The following is a 17,076-nucleotide window of genomic DNA, read 5'->3' as shown; positions in this document are numbered from 1 at the left end:
TATCCACCGAAAATTTCGAATTATTAACACGGAAAGGTGTCTTTCCATATGAATACATTGACTGTGTCGACAAGTTGCAAGATACGTGTTTACCGCCGCGCGAATCATTTTACAGTTCTTTGACCGGCGACACTGTATCCGAGAACGATTACGCGCACGCTGAAAACGTATGGGAGCGGTTCTCCATTCGAACGCTGGGCGAATATAGCGACTTATATTTAAAAACTGATGTCTTGTTATTAGCCGACATTTTTGAAAATTTCCGCGACACTTGCATCGAGAGTTATGGGCTCGACCCTGCGTATTATTATACTCTCCCCGGGTATACGTGGGATGCGATGCTAAAACATACAAATATTACGTTTGAATTGCTTACCGATATCGACATGGTAATGTTTATAGAACGGGGTATACGCGGTGGTCTGAGTCAATGTTCAAACAGATATGCACACGCTAATAACAAGTATATGCAGTCGTACGATCCATTGAAACCATCTTCATATCTAATGTATTTCGATGTAAATAATTTGTATGGATGGGCAATGTGTCAACCATTGCCTTATGCTGATTTTCAATGGGTCGATGACATGTCTAGTTTCAATTTATCATCTATCGCGCTCGATTCGCATACAGGTTACATCCTTGAAGTAGATTTAGAATATCCACAATGTCTTCACGATGCGCACACTGACCTACCGTTTTGCCCGACACGCGACAAACCACCAGGCAAGCGGGAAGATAAGCTTCTCGCAACGCTATACAACAAGAAGCGATATGTGATACACTACCGCAACCTGCAGCAATGTACGCGTCACGGCCTTCGCGTTGCAAAAATACATCGCATATTACAATTCGCGCAATCTCCATGGCTTCGAAATTATATCGAACTTAATACGCAATTTAGAACACACGCGAAAAATGATTTTGAAAAAAATTTATATAAATTGATGAATAACGCAATATTCGGCAAAACGATGGAAAATGTGCGTAATCGGGTTGATGTAAAACTTATTACACATTGGGAAGGAAGATACGGTGCAGAGGCAATGATTGCGAAACCAAATTTCCACAGTAGAAGCATCTTTTCAGAAAATCTAATCGCTGTAGAATTATGTAAACTCGAAGTAAAATTTTACAAACCAATCTATGTTGGCATGTGCATACTCGACATCTCCAAAACATGTTTATACGAATTTCATCACGAGTACATGTCACCGCTATATCGCGACAGATGCAGGGTAATGTACACAGACACAGACAGCCTAATATACCACATCGAATGTGAAGATGTGTATAAGAATATAAAGCGCGACGTAAGCAAATTTGATACGAGCGATTACGCTGCGGACAATGTGTATGGTATACCGCTCTTGAATAAAAAAGTGCCAGGTCTAATGAAAGATGAAAATAATGGTACGATAATGACCGAATTTGTAGGGCTTAGAGCAAAAATGTATGCATTACGAGTGGATGGTAAGAAAGATGCCAAAAAAGTAAAAGGTGTCAAGAGTAACGTTGTCGCGAGAACGATAACGTTTGATGATTACACGCGGTGTTTGAATGAAGAGATTGAAATGGCTCGTAGTCAGTCATGTATAAGATCGAAATTGCATGAAGTATACACCATTCGCGAGACGAAAATTGCTCTAAGTCCTCACGATGACAAGCGGTATATCATACCTGAAACCACTGATACATTACCATGGGGACATTATAAAATACCTTTGTAAATAATATTTGTTGTAAAATATGTATATTTTGTATATTTTGTATATGTATATTTTATATAAATATGTATATTATATGTATATTTGTATTTATAAAATTATTAGATAAATATATTGTAAAATAAATAGTGTACAAATATTTTAAATAAATGTTTATAATAAATTATTTTTATGAATCCATGAGTTGTGAGATTTATCCAGTCCCAACCATTTCACATAAACATCATCGCCTTTTTTCCGCAAAACCTTTTCCACGAGATATACATCGGGATTTGCAACATGATGTAGCTCATACTCGTAGAATCCTCCGGCGACGGAATTTCCGCGCAAATCTTCAAGTATATATGTCGCAGGATTAGTTTTCTGCACTTTGATAATTTTAAATATTTCAGTAGTCCAATTTGGTGTAAAACCTTTTTCGAAGACGGTCTTGAATTTACTCACGCGTACCTGACAGCCTACTTTGAATCTTGCTGGAGCAGCAATTTTTATGTTACTGTATACCGTATTTAAAAGTTTTTCGGCAATCTCCGGAGTAACATCGATAGGTTTCATACCGATAGTGCGATGTTTTCGCTCATTGTACTCTGCAACGAGTCGGGATAGCGCGTCGATCCACTTGTAATTACCATTAAGTGTAAACATTTTCCACATATTGTTCTTTAAAGTACGATTAAATCGTTCCACTACTGAGGCTTTCATAACAGAACACGTCGAGTAATGATTAATGTTGTGTTTTTTTACGAGTTTCTGCACATTTGCATTGTAAAATTCTTTTCCTCTATCGGTTTGCATGTTTCTCGGACATCTCTTGCTATCTCGAATTATCTCAGCGATAGCGTCAGCTGTTTCGCGTCCGCTCTTATTCTTGAGCGGCAGGGCCCATGCATACTTGCTCAACACATCGATGACGGTGAGTATGTAATTGTATCCTTTGTTGACTCTTGCATAAGGACGCATCTCGACCACGTCAGCTTGCCACAGGTCGTCGTATCCATGTACTATGACACGTCTACGCGGAAAATTTCTTCTCGCTGGAGCGTGCAATTCCTCCACGAGTAGCTGCTTTTCAGAGATGTTTGATCGAGGCATATTTATAATAATGTGATATAATTTTCACGTACAGTTCTTTATGTATCTTTTGATGTAGTCTGCGTTACAGCCATTTTATCCAGCGTTAATAATAACGCCTGCATATTCCTTTCAAGCCTGATTATTTTTTTCTCAATTTCTTTCTGTTGATCTCTCAAAAGCTTGACACTCGCTTCGACATATCGTTTGTTGGCTGCATCATTATCATCTTCTGGTTGCGCTACACGCCGTATCTTGCGCGACCTTGCGTCATAGCCGGAGGCTGTTAGATACAGAGTATTATCGCGCACGTAATTTCTTAGTAATCCATCCCATTGATAATATGAATTATTATTCGACGTTCCAAGTGATAATCCAAATTTATTAATCGACATTTCGATACCACTAATATTGACAGACTGACTCGTATCGTGGATGTATAACTTATTTTATAATAATACGAGCTTCGTAAAGTTCCTCGATAATCGATAATATTTCATTGCTGTGGGCGTTGTTGCCGGCTTGACGTGAAGCTTCGAGCAATCGCAAACGATCTACCAACTCGTTGGGATCATTCCAATGCACGTAATCAATCTTATTATTGTTTAAGATCATAGCATGTGGTATACCTTTTCCAGATTTTTTATCAGAGAATAATGGTGCGATTATATATTTATATTTGTATCCCTTGTTACCTAATACAGGCTGATTCACATTACCATTTCGTCTGTGAGCATTTGTTCTTATTAATATACTTTTATAGTTTTGCAAGTCATTCGCAGTATATATTTCATCGTCGGGAATTCTCTTGAAAACCAACTCGTAAAGACCTGCTGTTCCAACGTATTTTGACCCATCGATAATTATATTATCATTTTTATCCACATCGAAATTTTTATTACCGAGCGTCATTCCTTTGTCGATAAATTTAACACCGTATACGTAATCCATCTTGGAATTTTTATCTTGACTCAATATAGCTGCCACATATTTTTGAGCAAGTGGACCAAGGTGATTTCGCAATGAATTTTGACCATCGGATGTTTGTAATGAATGTTGAATTGATGTCACAAGCGATTGAGGTGAAGTCTCGAAAATTTCCTTGATAGATGTCTTATCATGCAATAATTGCCTTGGCTGTACATCTAGTATCGGAGTAGAAGTAGTTGCATCCAATAATTGTTGCATTCGCCTGCTTTTGATTCGCTTTGGAGTAGAAGTTATACCGCTCAATGATATATTTGATCGCTTTGTTTTAAGCTCTTTTTTCTCTCCGAGCATACTCAATGGTTCAATCTTTTCTTCACCAGACTCAACACCAACTGTATTTTCAACAAGCTGTTTCAGAGGTTCAGAGATTGGTTTAAAATGCCTCTCCAATGCATCGTCCTCCTCCATTTTACCAGTTTTCAAGAAACGATATTTTTTACGGATTGAATCGCTCGTTTTCGCAATCTCTAACACAATCTTTTCACGATCGTTATTCATAATGTTACAATTTAGACGTTGCTCAATCAATGCATCGAAAGCGACTAAGTGCTTTGTGGTATTGCAAATTCATTAAATCCTTTTCTGTATCGTCCATTAGTCAGCGGACTGTCCTTGTCAATCGCTGCAAATCCATATTTATGTTGTCAACATTTCTGACAAAATGTGCGAAAATTATTGTATGACATATCTGTATTTACGTGATCGTTGTACACATGTTTCAAGTTTGTCCCATCTTGTTTAAATAAAATTAATAAGTTTGCATTGTCACGTACAAGATGCTTGGGTATCTTGGCATACGTTTGACAAAGATAGAAACAGTCGACGCTCGAGTGTCGCCCCATTGCAAAGTACTCTCTTATCGTATCTTGCTTGTCACATGCCACGTCATCAAAGATAAAAATGGAATTCGGAAGCGCATCACTCGGTGGAATGACATCACTATTATTAGAGAATGTAAAATAACCAATTTCTTCTATCGGTGATAGCAAATTTTCCAAATATCGATATTTCGGTTGTTGAAGCGATTTCGAGTATACGTACACGTTCTCGAAGCAAACGCCGTGCGGGCTTTCAATCAAACTAATCAACGCGTTAGTTTTACCACAATTCGAAGGACCGCAAATGATTCCGCGTATAGTATTCGGTAGTATGTTTCCATGTCTGCGTATTTCTTTATCCGACATCAACCGTGTTTTATCGTCGAAATTTGTAACTTTGATTATCGTCGATTGCTGAACGAACCGCATGTTTTCTCTCGAATGAATGAATGAGTCATGGAGAGCCTATTTATAGCTGTGCGGAACCATGAATCACTCAGTATTGAAAAAATGTTTGTTCTGCTAACAAGTGCTTCCGATATTCACTGTTTAAGCGCCGAACAGCTGCAATTTGTACCAAAAGCATTTTTATTGCGATATGAAAATCACATCCACTACGTGTGGGACAAGCTTCCGGAACACATAAAGGCGGATCCAGAGATTCAGACCTGTCGTCGATGTTTCAAACATTACAATCGACTGTGGCAGCAAACTCACATCGACGGTCCAGCGCCGATGATAAAGGATTGCAGCGAATGTCAACGAAAATAGGTAGTGGTCTCTTTAATCGCGCGATAAACGCACTTTCGATCGAATTGCATATCCCCGGCTATCAGTTTTGCGGTCCGGGGACTCATTTGGAAAAGCGATTGGCTAGAGGTGATCGAGGTATTAATCCATTGGATGCCGCGTGTCGCGAGCACGACATTGCATATTCTCAAAGCAACGCCCTCAGAGAACGACACGTTGCTGATAATATACTCGCTGCGAAAGCGCGAAAACGTATTACTGCGAGAGATTCGACTCTTGGTGAAAGAGCAGCCGCTACGACTGTTTGGGCAGCTATGAAAGCAAAGACAAAATTCGGTATGGGGATGAAGACGAAAAAATCTTTGAAAAAGAAGAAGAAACGAATACTGTCTGTGGCGAAGCGTGGTGGTATCTTGCCAATTTTACCATTGTTGGGTGTTCTCGGTTCGTTGGCCGGTGGAGCAGCGGGAGTCGCAAAGGCTGTGAATGATAGCAAGGCTGCGCAACGTCAGCTTGAAGAAATGCAACGTCATAATCGCGCTATGGAAGGTCGTGGAGTTTATCTCGCTCCATACAAGCGTGGACAGGGATTCTCAACTAAGAAAAAAAAAAAACGTCAAAAAAAAACGCTAAAAATGCCTGTGGGTGTAACAACTAATGTACAATTAGAACAACTGGCAAGACGTATGCGTATACCATTCTTTAGAGGTGTTTTCATGCGCAATAATTTACCAATAAACGGTGTGCGACAAAATGAGAGCGGTATTGTAAATTTGGATGACGTTGATGGTTCCGGTACCCATTGGGTAGCATATGTAAAGAGGGGAAATCGATCAATATATTTCGATAGTTTTGGTAATCTACGACCACCCAAAGAGTTGGTGCAATATTTAAATGTTATGAAAATAGAATACAATCACACATCCTATCAAAATTATAATCAGAATAATTGTGGACAATTGTGTTTACGATTTCTTCAAACGGTTGATATAAAACCTGTCAATCCATCATCACGATTCAGTTTGACAACATGTCGCTAACACTAACGTTGACTGGCAAAAGTAGCGTTCTCGCTGTAAGCTACTTTCCAGCTATAGATTTATCGAATGGTGATTATGAGCTCGGTTTAACAGATTTTGAAACTTATCATACGATTCCGAATGTAAATTCTAAGAATAATAAATTTTACTTTGATAACGATGACAAGGAAATTACAATACCCGAAGGATCATACGAAATACATGCTATAGATGAGTATCTGAGACGTGCAATTTCACAATATCCTTCCAATAAAGAGCAGAATGAAGATGCAATAGCGCTTCGCGCCAATCATAATACTCTAAAGAGCGAAATCAAATGCATCTATAGAATAAACTTTAATAAACCACACAATATAGGATCGTTGTTAGGATTCTCATCGAATCGTATATTGCAACCTCACAAATGGCATGATTCGGATTTACCTATAAATATTATTAGCGTGAATATTATCCGTATAGAATGTAGCGTCACCACTGGTGCGTACAGTAATGACAAGCGCGTACACACGATACATGAATTTTCACCGAGCGTGCCGCCAGGATATAAGATATCGGAAACGCCTGCACAGATCATTTATCTCCCGATCGTCGTACGGAGCATTACTGATCTAACGATACGCATTGTTGATCAAGAAGGACGATTGTTGGATTTTCGAGGAGAGGAAGTTACTGTAAGATTGCACGTACGGCGTCGACAAAATTAGCGTGTGATGCTCGTGCTAAATGATACGGAGCACGTGAGAGATAATAATTTTACGAGGGACATTACGAGGGACAATACTTTTGCGAGAGCAACTGCGGCAGTGAGCGACAATAATCAGAGATCTCGTTACACTAAAAAGAAACTCAGCGCATTGAATCGCGAATTTTTAAAATCATTGGGATTCATCGTACGAAAAGATGATTGATATTTTGAATATTGGTGGTGAACCAGTCTTTGATGATCGTATCGTCAAGGTTGAGACACATACATACAATCCATATGCTAACACATCGCTTGGACATAGCGACGAGATACGGATACCTATACACCACCAGGATTTGTACACGTTGCCGTGCGAAAGCTTTTTGTATGTCGAGGGAAAGTTGATAACATCTAAAATAGATGCAAATGAAACGATGATATTAACAAATAATTGTGTTGCGTTCATGTTTGATGAAATTCGATATGAACTCAATGGTGTGGAGATTGATCGCAACAGAAACGTTGGAATAACTTCAACGATGAAAAATTATGTTTCTTTAACAACTGAGAGAAGTAAAATCTTGAAGAATGCTGGATGGGATATGACACATAATGGGTCATGTAATGAAATTTGTATGTTCAATTTTTGCGTGCCGCTCAACATGCTATTGGGATTTTGCGAAGATTATAAACGTGTTGTGATTAATGCTCGCCATGAATTAATTTTGATACGTTCGCGCAACGACAACAATTGTTTTTATGGACCTGCTGAAGCTGCTATTGAATTATTCAAGATACAATGGCGTATGCCTCATGTACTATTGAATGAGGTTAATAAACTGTCCTTGCTACGAGCATTGGAAAGCGGGCAATTCTTAAACATGAGTTTTCGCGCTTGGGATCTATACGAATTTCCTCTGCTACATAGTACAACCAAGCATTCATGGACTGTGAAAACTGCTTCTCAGCTGGAAAAGCCGCGATATGTGATCTTTGCACTGCAGACTGGTAGAAAAAATATTATGACAAAAGATGTTACTGTATTCGATCATTGTAAATTAGCCAACGTAAAGCTGTATCTAAACTCTGAATCTTATCCCTATGATGATTTAAATTTAGATTTTGAAAAAAATAGATTCGCACTCTTGTTTGATATGTACTCTCGTTTTCGCAAATCTTATTACGGGTGTGATATTGAGAATGTACTAACTATCGCGAAATTTCTACATTGCGGTCCTCTCGCAGTTATTGATTGTTCGCGACAAAATGATTCTGTCAAAAATTCTACCGTGGACGTGAGAATAGAGTTTGAATGTAAGGAAGATGTACCGGCAAATACTACAGCATATTGTCTCATCTTGCATGATCGTGTTGTCGAATATTGTCCTTTGTCCAACGTAGTTCGTAAAATTACATAATCAGCAATTATCCCCTCCTCCGATGTAATATAAATGATTGAGATTTTTAACAATCTGCATCAGTCGTCCAACATTCTTGCAACAAAATGGTTGTACCGACGTTTGTGGATCTGCAAGGATTTATTCTCAATAAACGATTTATCGTGAAGGAAGCGGCGATTCTGAGAAGAGGATTCGTTGTTTCACATTATTTTTTCGCATGCCCCGTACCATGGGGTGTGCTCATAAAATCGGAGAGGCGTCAAGCTTCATGGTTGACTCGAAATCATCATGGATTGCAATGGGAAGATGGAAGCGTTCCATACTGCATGGCTCAGCGTTTGATTACAACAGCTATCGCTGGTATGATACAAGAAGAAGAAGAGACATCCTCTCTTGTGTACGTAAAAGGCCATGAAAAGCGAGAATGGTTGACCAATATAATGGATGATGCGAGAAACGGTTTCATTATTGAGACCTTGGATGTAAACTATGAAGATATTCCTGCATTAAACAACTTAGATACTACCTATAGCCTACGTTGCGATAAACATGTAAAAAATTGTGCTTTAGAAAATGTATTTAAAATATTTAATTGGTGGTCAAATCATCACAATGATTCGCCACACCCTTTTTTTGAATAAATTAATATTGAAATAATATTACCTTTGTTCGCTCATTTTCCTCATACGCATACAAGTATTATATGTCCACACGTGCTCGTATTAATTTCATCATGTGACGGCATTCTTATGTTATAATTTTTTTAAATATAGTCGATTGAGGTTCGAAAGTGGTTGATTGACGTTCGATCGATGTTCGAACGTGGTTGATCGAGGTTCGAAGGTGGTTCGATCGATGTTCGAACGTGGTTGATTAACGTTCAATCGATGTTCGAACGTGGTTGATCGAGGTTCGAAGGTGGTTCGAAAGTGGTTGATTAACGTTCAATCGATGTTCGAACGTGGTTGATCGAGGTACGAACGTGGTTCGAAAGTGGTTGATTGATGTTCGATTGATGTTCGAACGTGGTTGATCGAGGTACGAACGTGGTTCGAAAGTGGTTGATTGACGTTCGATCGATGTTTGAACGTGGTTTATTAACGTTCAATCGATGTTCGAACGTGGTTGATCGAGGTTCGAAGGTGGTTCGATCGATGTTCGAACGTGGTTGATTAACGTTCAATCGATGTTCGAACGTGGTTCGAAAGTGGTTGATTGACGTTCGATCGATGTTTGAACGTGGTTGATCGAGGTACGAACGTGGTTGATTGACGTTCGATCGATGTTTGAACGTGGTTGATCGAGGTACGAACGTGGTTGATTGACGTTCGATCGATGTTTGAACATGGTTCGAAAGTGGTTCGAAGGTGGTTCGAACATGGTTCTATTGACGTTCGAAGGTGGTTTCAATTTTAAATATTATTCATATGCTTATTCTCATCATGGAATCTTTGTCTCGGACCATCTGTTTTCTTATCTTATGTGCCGAGTAAGCGTTCAAGCTATTATGTCATACACCCCCTACTGTTTCTACCGAGAACGGATCTGTCTTCGCGATGTTCATCATAAAGTTTATGATATTTGAGGTGTAAAGATTAGAAGTGACAAAATGGAGAGAGAAGTTATTATGATTGATAGTGATGATGAAGATGTAATTATAATCGACAACATTGACAATGAGGTGGAGATGATAGATATTGCGGAAGAATCTGATAATAGTGATATAGAAGGATTAGATGAAGGGTCAGATGTAGAACCCTTCATAGATTCAGACTATAATAGTGAATGTAGTGAAGACTTCGCTGAAACATCCCAGCAAGTATTAAGCACATCAGAAATTTTAACAGTGAATGAAACTATAAAGATGTGTGCTATATATTATTATTATACCCCTGGACATGATCTCAAACTGTGTACACATTGTTTCGTAAGAATAGCGGAATTGTTTACATCTATTCACGCAGTACGTGAACATTTAACAAATATGTACGGTGTAATGTTAAAAAAATGGTGTTGCGATTGTGGTGGTCCGTTGCACCAAATAATGTTATGCAACATGTGTCCGGTGTGTATGCATTGTAAGTATCAGTTTTTATTCATGTTAATTTACTCTAAAATTTAAAAATTATTAAATTAATAAAAAAAACTTTTTTTTTTGTTATGTAGAAACCGCATCCACCTCGCCTCACAGCCACCGCCGACACCACCTCGCAGCCACCATCGCGCTGCTTTATATATTTTATATTTTTATATATTATAATTATTGTATTATATTTTACATTTTATATTTTACATTTTATATTGTTTATCTTATTATTTGTATTTTTTCTTATATATTCATATTATATTATTATATTTTTATATTATATTATTATATTTTAAATTTTAAATTCACACACAAAATTGTATAATTGCACACACATACTCATTTTAAAAATAAAAATTATTTTAAATTTTAAATAAATGTATTTATTTTAGAATAAGTCCTCTCCCCTTCCTCCTATTAAAATCTTATTATTAATTAAAAATTACTATAAATATTATTAAAAAAAAAAAGTCTCTCTCGCGTCCGCCTCTCGTGCTCTCCTTCGCTGCATCAGCTCTCGCGCTCTCCTTCGCATCATCTCGCTACCTCTCGTCATCTCGCGCTATCTCTCTCGCTCTTGCGTCATCTCTCTCGCGTGCGCCTCGCGCTCTCCTTCGCGAACGCCTCGCGTCATCTCGCTACCTAGCCATCTCGCACTATCTCTCTCGCTCTTGCATATACGCCTCGCTTGCGTCATCTCTTTCACGTGTGCCTCGCGCTCTCCTTCGCGTTCCTCTCTCCCCGCAGACCCCTCACCCATAAAGCTTCATGCGGTCTTTCACGGATTCCTCTCTCCCCGCGGACCCCTCGCGGACCCTAACCTCGCGGACGCCTCCCCCTCCCCGCGGACCCCTCGCGGACCCTAACCTCGCGGACGCCTCCCCCTCCCCGCGGACCCCTCGCGGACCCTACCCTCGCGGACGCCTCCCCCTCCCCGCGTGACGTCATTCCCCCTCCCCGCGTGACGTCATTCCCCGCGCCCTGGGTTCCCCTCGCCCCCCCCCTCATTGCCCCTGAGTTAGAACTCTCATAGTATTACTACTTACATTTGTGTGTGTGTGTGTGTTTAAAAGAATATAAATGGATATAAATGTATATAAATGTATATAAATGTGAATATAAAATGGATATAAAATTTTTAAAAATATATATAAATGAATATAAATATAAGAATATAAAGATGAAAATATAAAGATGAAAATATAAATGAATATCATAATATATAAAAATTGTCGGTGGTGGAGGTGGCTATGGTAAAGCCGACGATTGTGGATGCGAGGCGGTGAGGCGGCCGAATGCTAGGTGCTGTGAGAAGCGGAGGCGACGGCTGGGCGGGGACTCCTGCATAACAGAAAATTTTTATTAATTATTTTAATAATTTATAATTTATTTTAGAATATATTTAAAAAAAATAAGAAACTGATACTTACAATGCGTACACACCGAGCACATGTTCCGGCTAAATATCATACATAGCGGGGCACGACAAACGCTGCACAATTCTTGTTCTATTATGTTAAACATTCTCGTATAATGTTGTCGTACAACACAAATGTTTGGAAATAGTTCCACATTTCTTATAAAGCAGCTAGTGCACAGTTTAATATTATCCCAAGGTACATAAAACAAATTTAAAACGCACATTTTCAACTATGCATTTATAGTAAGCATCTCAACCGGTGCCACAAATTGTATAGTTGTTTCGGCAAAGTCTTCACAATCATCACTATTATAATCAGAGTCTTCAAGAGGCTCTATCACTTCTTCATCATCAGATTCATTTATCACTTCTTCATCATCAGATTCATTTATCACATTTACAATTCTATTATTAATTTCTTCGACTATCATTACTTCCTCGTCATTATCACTATCCTCAATCATAATAATATCTTCATCCATTTCTTTTACTCTGATCTGTGCTATACGAATGCTAAAGACTTTTTGACGCGGAGACAGACTCTCTCCATAAGTTTCAACCCCCATCCCTCTCAAAATTATCGCAATTCTTCCTTAAAAAGATATTTAGGAAGATGTTTCGCTCTCGTTTACGACCGATTTTCTGCGGGGGTACAAAACTGTCGAACGTTGGCGCCGATACGTTGCATTCTTCCTTAAAAAATATTAAGAAAAATGTTTCGCTCTCGTTTTTATGGGAGATTTTCCGCGAGGGTACAAAGCTGCCGAACGTCAACGCAAATAGGTAGAGGCCTATTAAATCACGTTTGACATGTTCGTCGCAGCGTCGGCTTAAAATCTTCATTCCTTTCCTAATGATAAAATGTCCATAAAATGAAAAACATAGTTTTAATGAATTCTAGAACGCTCCGTTGACAAGTTCGAGCAGCCGGACATCGGCGCTTCCGTAATAAAATTATATTAACGAGGGTACAAAATTGTTAATCATCGGCGCTTGTTCTATACCTTTTTGGGGAAAATGTCTAAGAACCCTCATAAAAAAGTCGTAAAGATACCATCTACAAATATTGCACTCAGAAAACTCCCCCTCTTTTGTCGAAACATCCCCCTCCACCCGCGTGACGTCAACCCCCGCGCCTACGAGATACCCCCACCCCGCGTGACGTCATACCCCTCGTCACGGAGAACCCCCCGCGCCCCGCACCCCCCTCAGAGGACCTGGGTTAGAACTCTCATAGTATATCTACTTATCACCGCACCAGTCAAGATGCGGCTCTCGAACGCCGTATCAATCTCTCGCCATATGAGTCCGATGTCTCGCGAACTGCTTCCGGCACCTGCGTGTATGAAACGGTTGCGTACTGAATTCTTCAACCCTTCGAGACGCACGATTTGGGAGACAAGCGATTGTCGAACACCGATCGGTAATCGTGGACGTTTTATTCGACTTTGTTCTTCCAGTGATTCGATGTATTCGTCACATTGCTACTCCCACACAATATATTCTTCCACCGAATTCACCCTTGTGGCTTGCTCCAACAAACTTGTTTCCAATTGTGCCATATTTCTTTACTCGAGATGCTCTTGCTGAACCTCTGACAATGATACTAACATAGTATGCCTCTTTACCATCCTTTTTATTTAATCGTAGAGATCATTGGCACTCGAGTATGTTGCACTTTGTGATTTTGTTACGTACGAATGATGCATCGACCTTGAAATTGATACATTTTTTGCACATTTCGCGAGATTCATCTCAAGATGAGAGCGGCCGTACATTGGCGCTCGAAAATTTTAATTATGTTGCATTTTCTTTTGTTACGTACGTTTTGAACACCTGGGGATGATATCATAGCAGCCGTACATTGGCGCTTGAAATTTTGGATATGTTGCATTATTTTACATCTAATAATTCATCTGAGGATGATGTCATAGCGGCCAAACATTGGCGATTGTGTTACATTTTTGCAAATCGGATAATTGTGATTTTGTCACATACGGATTACGCAATAGTATCAACGCTTGAAATTGATTTTTGCACACTTCGTGAAATTCATCTCAAGATGATAGCGGCCGTGCATCGACCATGAAATTTGGATATGTTGCATTATTTTACATCTAATATTTCGTTGAGGATGATGTCATAGCAGCCGTACATCGAAAATTGGTGATTTTGTCACGTACAAATGATTTCATAGCAGCCATACATTGGCGCTTGAAATTTTGGATATGTTGCATTATTTTACATTTAATATTTCGTTGAGGATGATGTCATAGCAGCCGTACATTGGCGCTCGTGATACATATTGCAAATCGAATAATTGTGATTTAGTCATGTACGGATGATAGCAGCCGTGCATCGGCCTTGAAATTTTGGATATGTTACATTATTTTACATCTAATTTTTCGTTGAGGATGATGTCATAGCAGCAGTGCATCGGCGCTTTGATGATTGGTTAAAAATAATATTGCGTCAGCAATAATCCCCACCCCATTGCTTTGTATCAATAAAAACTTGTAATAATGATTTAGTATTGTATCAATCACTTATGTGAAAGGTTCTTTTAAAAATGTACTCCGCCGGAAGCAGCATGAATTATTACGTTCCAATACAAGAAATTCCTAAGAATACAAGTGACAAGTAAGTTTCGATTCTTTTTTGTCAAATAAAGATTTTTAAATAATGATTTTTAAATAATTTTTGAAATATTGTTCTAATTATTTTTATAGCATTCAGCGTGCGACTCGTATACTTGGGCGAAGATATGCTCTAACCGCAACATCCTATAAATATTTGGAAATAGGAATCAGCGTTGGAGCTGTATCATATGTGGAATTAGCTCTTGGTGATAATCGAGGCAACCACATAATATTGGCTATTGAAACATTGAAATCACTAATGCTGAAACAAGCGGATGTTGAGCGACTTACTGAAACTCCGCTACGGATTTGTGATCTGATACTTGAAGTGGTTAACACGTCTACTTCAAAAATTATAAAAATTACATTATCTTCTAATACTTTGTATATGAAGCCGTCAACGTTACAATATTTATTCAATTTCGAAAAATGTATAGATCACATGTATTTCTGGCTGTGTGAAAATACGCATAGTGTTACTGAAAAATTTAATCAATTTGTAAATATTTTACAACGTGATAATATCCGCGATGCGAGCAATGCTGCAAAGGCGATACGTGAAAGCCCTATGTTTGACAACGAATCACTTATTGATTGTGAATTATTAACTTGTGCTGTAAATGATATTCTTCACGATGCTTGTAACAAATAAAATATTTTTTATTGTTAATCTATGTTTAATTATTTCTTTCCCAATAAGATATAGCTAACAAAACTATTTCTTCGTTCTCTGGAGATTTAAAAAGTGATGAGCTAGCCGAGACATGATACTCCAGTTAGAACAAGAGAGATGTAGAATTAAAAATCAAGAGGGGAGCAACATTATAATATGTATCCCATCATAAAGTTTCTGATAGTCTTGAATGTAAAATGGGTAGAGAAGTTGTGATGGATAGAGAAGATGTGGTGGATGATGATGATGTGGTGAATGATGATGAGGTGATAGTGATTGATGATATATCAGACGTTGAAATGGGCTCGGACGTTGAAATTGAGCCCGCGAACGATTCCGATTATGATAGTGAGTGCGACGACGTTACTCGCGATACAAGAGTGCACAGCTTGTGCACATCATCGCCATGGATGATAGTACGAGACTGTGTGCGATACATATTTATTATTGTCCATGGGATGGACTCATGTTGTGTACAAGGTGTTTCATTAGATTGCGAGATCTGTATGTGGAGATTGACGTCGTCCGCATTCACAGGACCGGGAGATTTGAACAACTTTTGGAGAGATGGTGCAGCGAGTGCAATAGCCCGCTGGACCAAATGTTCACACGGAATATGTGTCCAGTGTGCAATACATGTAAGTATTTCTTTTCAATTATAAATTATTAAAATAATAAAATGATTAATAAAATAAATAATAATATATTATTTAATAAAAAATTTTCTGTTATGCAGGAGTCCCCGCCCAGCAGTCGCCTCCGCTTCTCGCAGCATCTCGCATTCGGCCGCCCAATCATTATCCAGCCACTTAAAGTTCATATTTTATATTTTATATACTTTTATTTTTGATTATATATTTTTCTTTTCATATTTTATATTTTTATATTTTAAATTTTAAATTCACACACATATTTTGTAAATATATATATATATATATATATAAATATATTAAATAAAAATATTAATTAAAAAATATTAAATAAATGTATTTATTTTAGAATAGGTCCTTTCTCCTTTCCTCATATTAACAAGAAGAATATTAAAGAAAAATTCTCTCTCGCGAACACTTCGCGCTCTCCTTCGCTGCATCATCTCGCGACCGCTATCTCTCTCACTCTTGCATATACGCCTCTCTTGCGATATCTCGCTCTCGTGCGCCTCGCGCTCTCCTTCGCTGCATCATCTCGCGACCGCTATCTCTCTTTCGCGAACGTCTCTCTCTCGCGACATCTCTCTTACGTGCGCCTCGCGCTCTCCTTCGCGATCCTCTCTCCCCGCGGACCCCTCACCCAAAAAGCTTCATGTGGTCTTTCGCGGATTCCCCTCTCCCCGCAGACCCCTCACCAACAAAGCTTCATGCGGTCTTTCGCGGACGCCTCCCCCTCCCCGCGGACCCCTCGCGGACCCGGCACATAAATCGCGGACGCTTCCCCCTCCCCGCGGCCCCCTCGCGGACCCTAACCTCGCGGACGCTTCCTCCTCCCCGCGGACCCCTCGCGGACCCGGCACATAAATCGCGGACGTTTCCCCCTCCCCGCGGCCCCCTCGCGGACCCGGCACCTAAATCGCAGACGCTTCCCCCTCCCCGCGGCCCCCTCGCGGACGCCTTCCCCTCCCCGCGTGACGTCATTCCCCCCGCGTGACGTCATTCCCCCTCCCTCGTGACGGCATTCCCCCCCCCCGCGTGACGTCATTCCCCCGCGCCATGGGTTCCCCTCGCCCCTCACCCCCCTCATTGCCCCCTGGATTAGAACCCGCCTAGTATCACTACTAAAG

The sequence above is a fragment of the Prenolepis imparis genome, unplaced genomic scaffold, assembly GCF_030444845.1.
Source record: "Prenolepis imparis isolate NDT839.2.m4 unplaced genomic scaffold, iyPreImpa1.0 SCAF_8, whole genome shotgun sequence".
NCBI classification, from domain to species: Eukaryota; Metazoa; Arthropoda; class Insecta; order Hymenoptera; family Formicidae; genus Prenolepis; species Prenolepis imparis.
Note: the sequence above shows the minus strand (reverse complement) of the source record.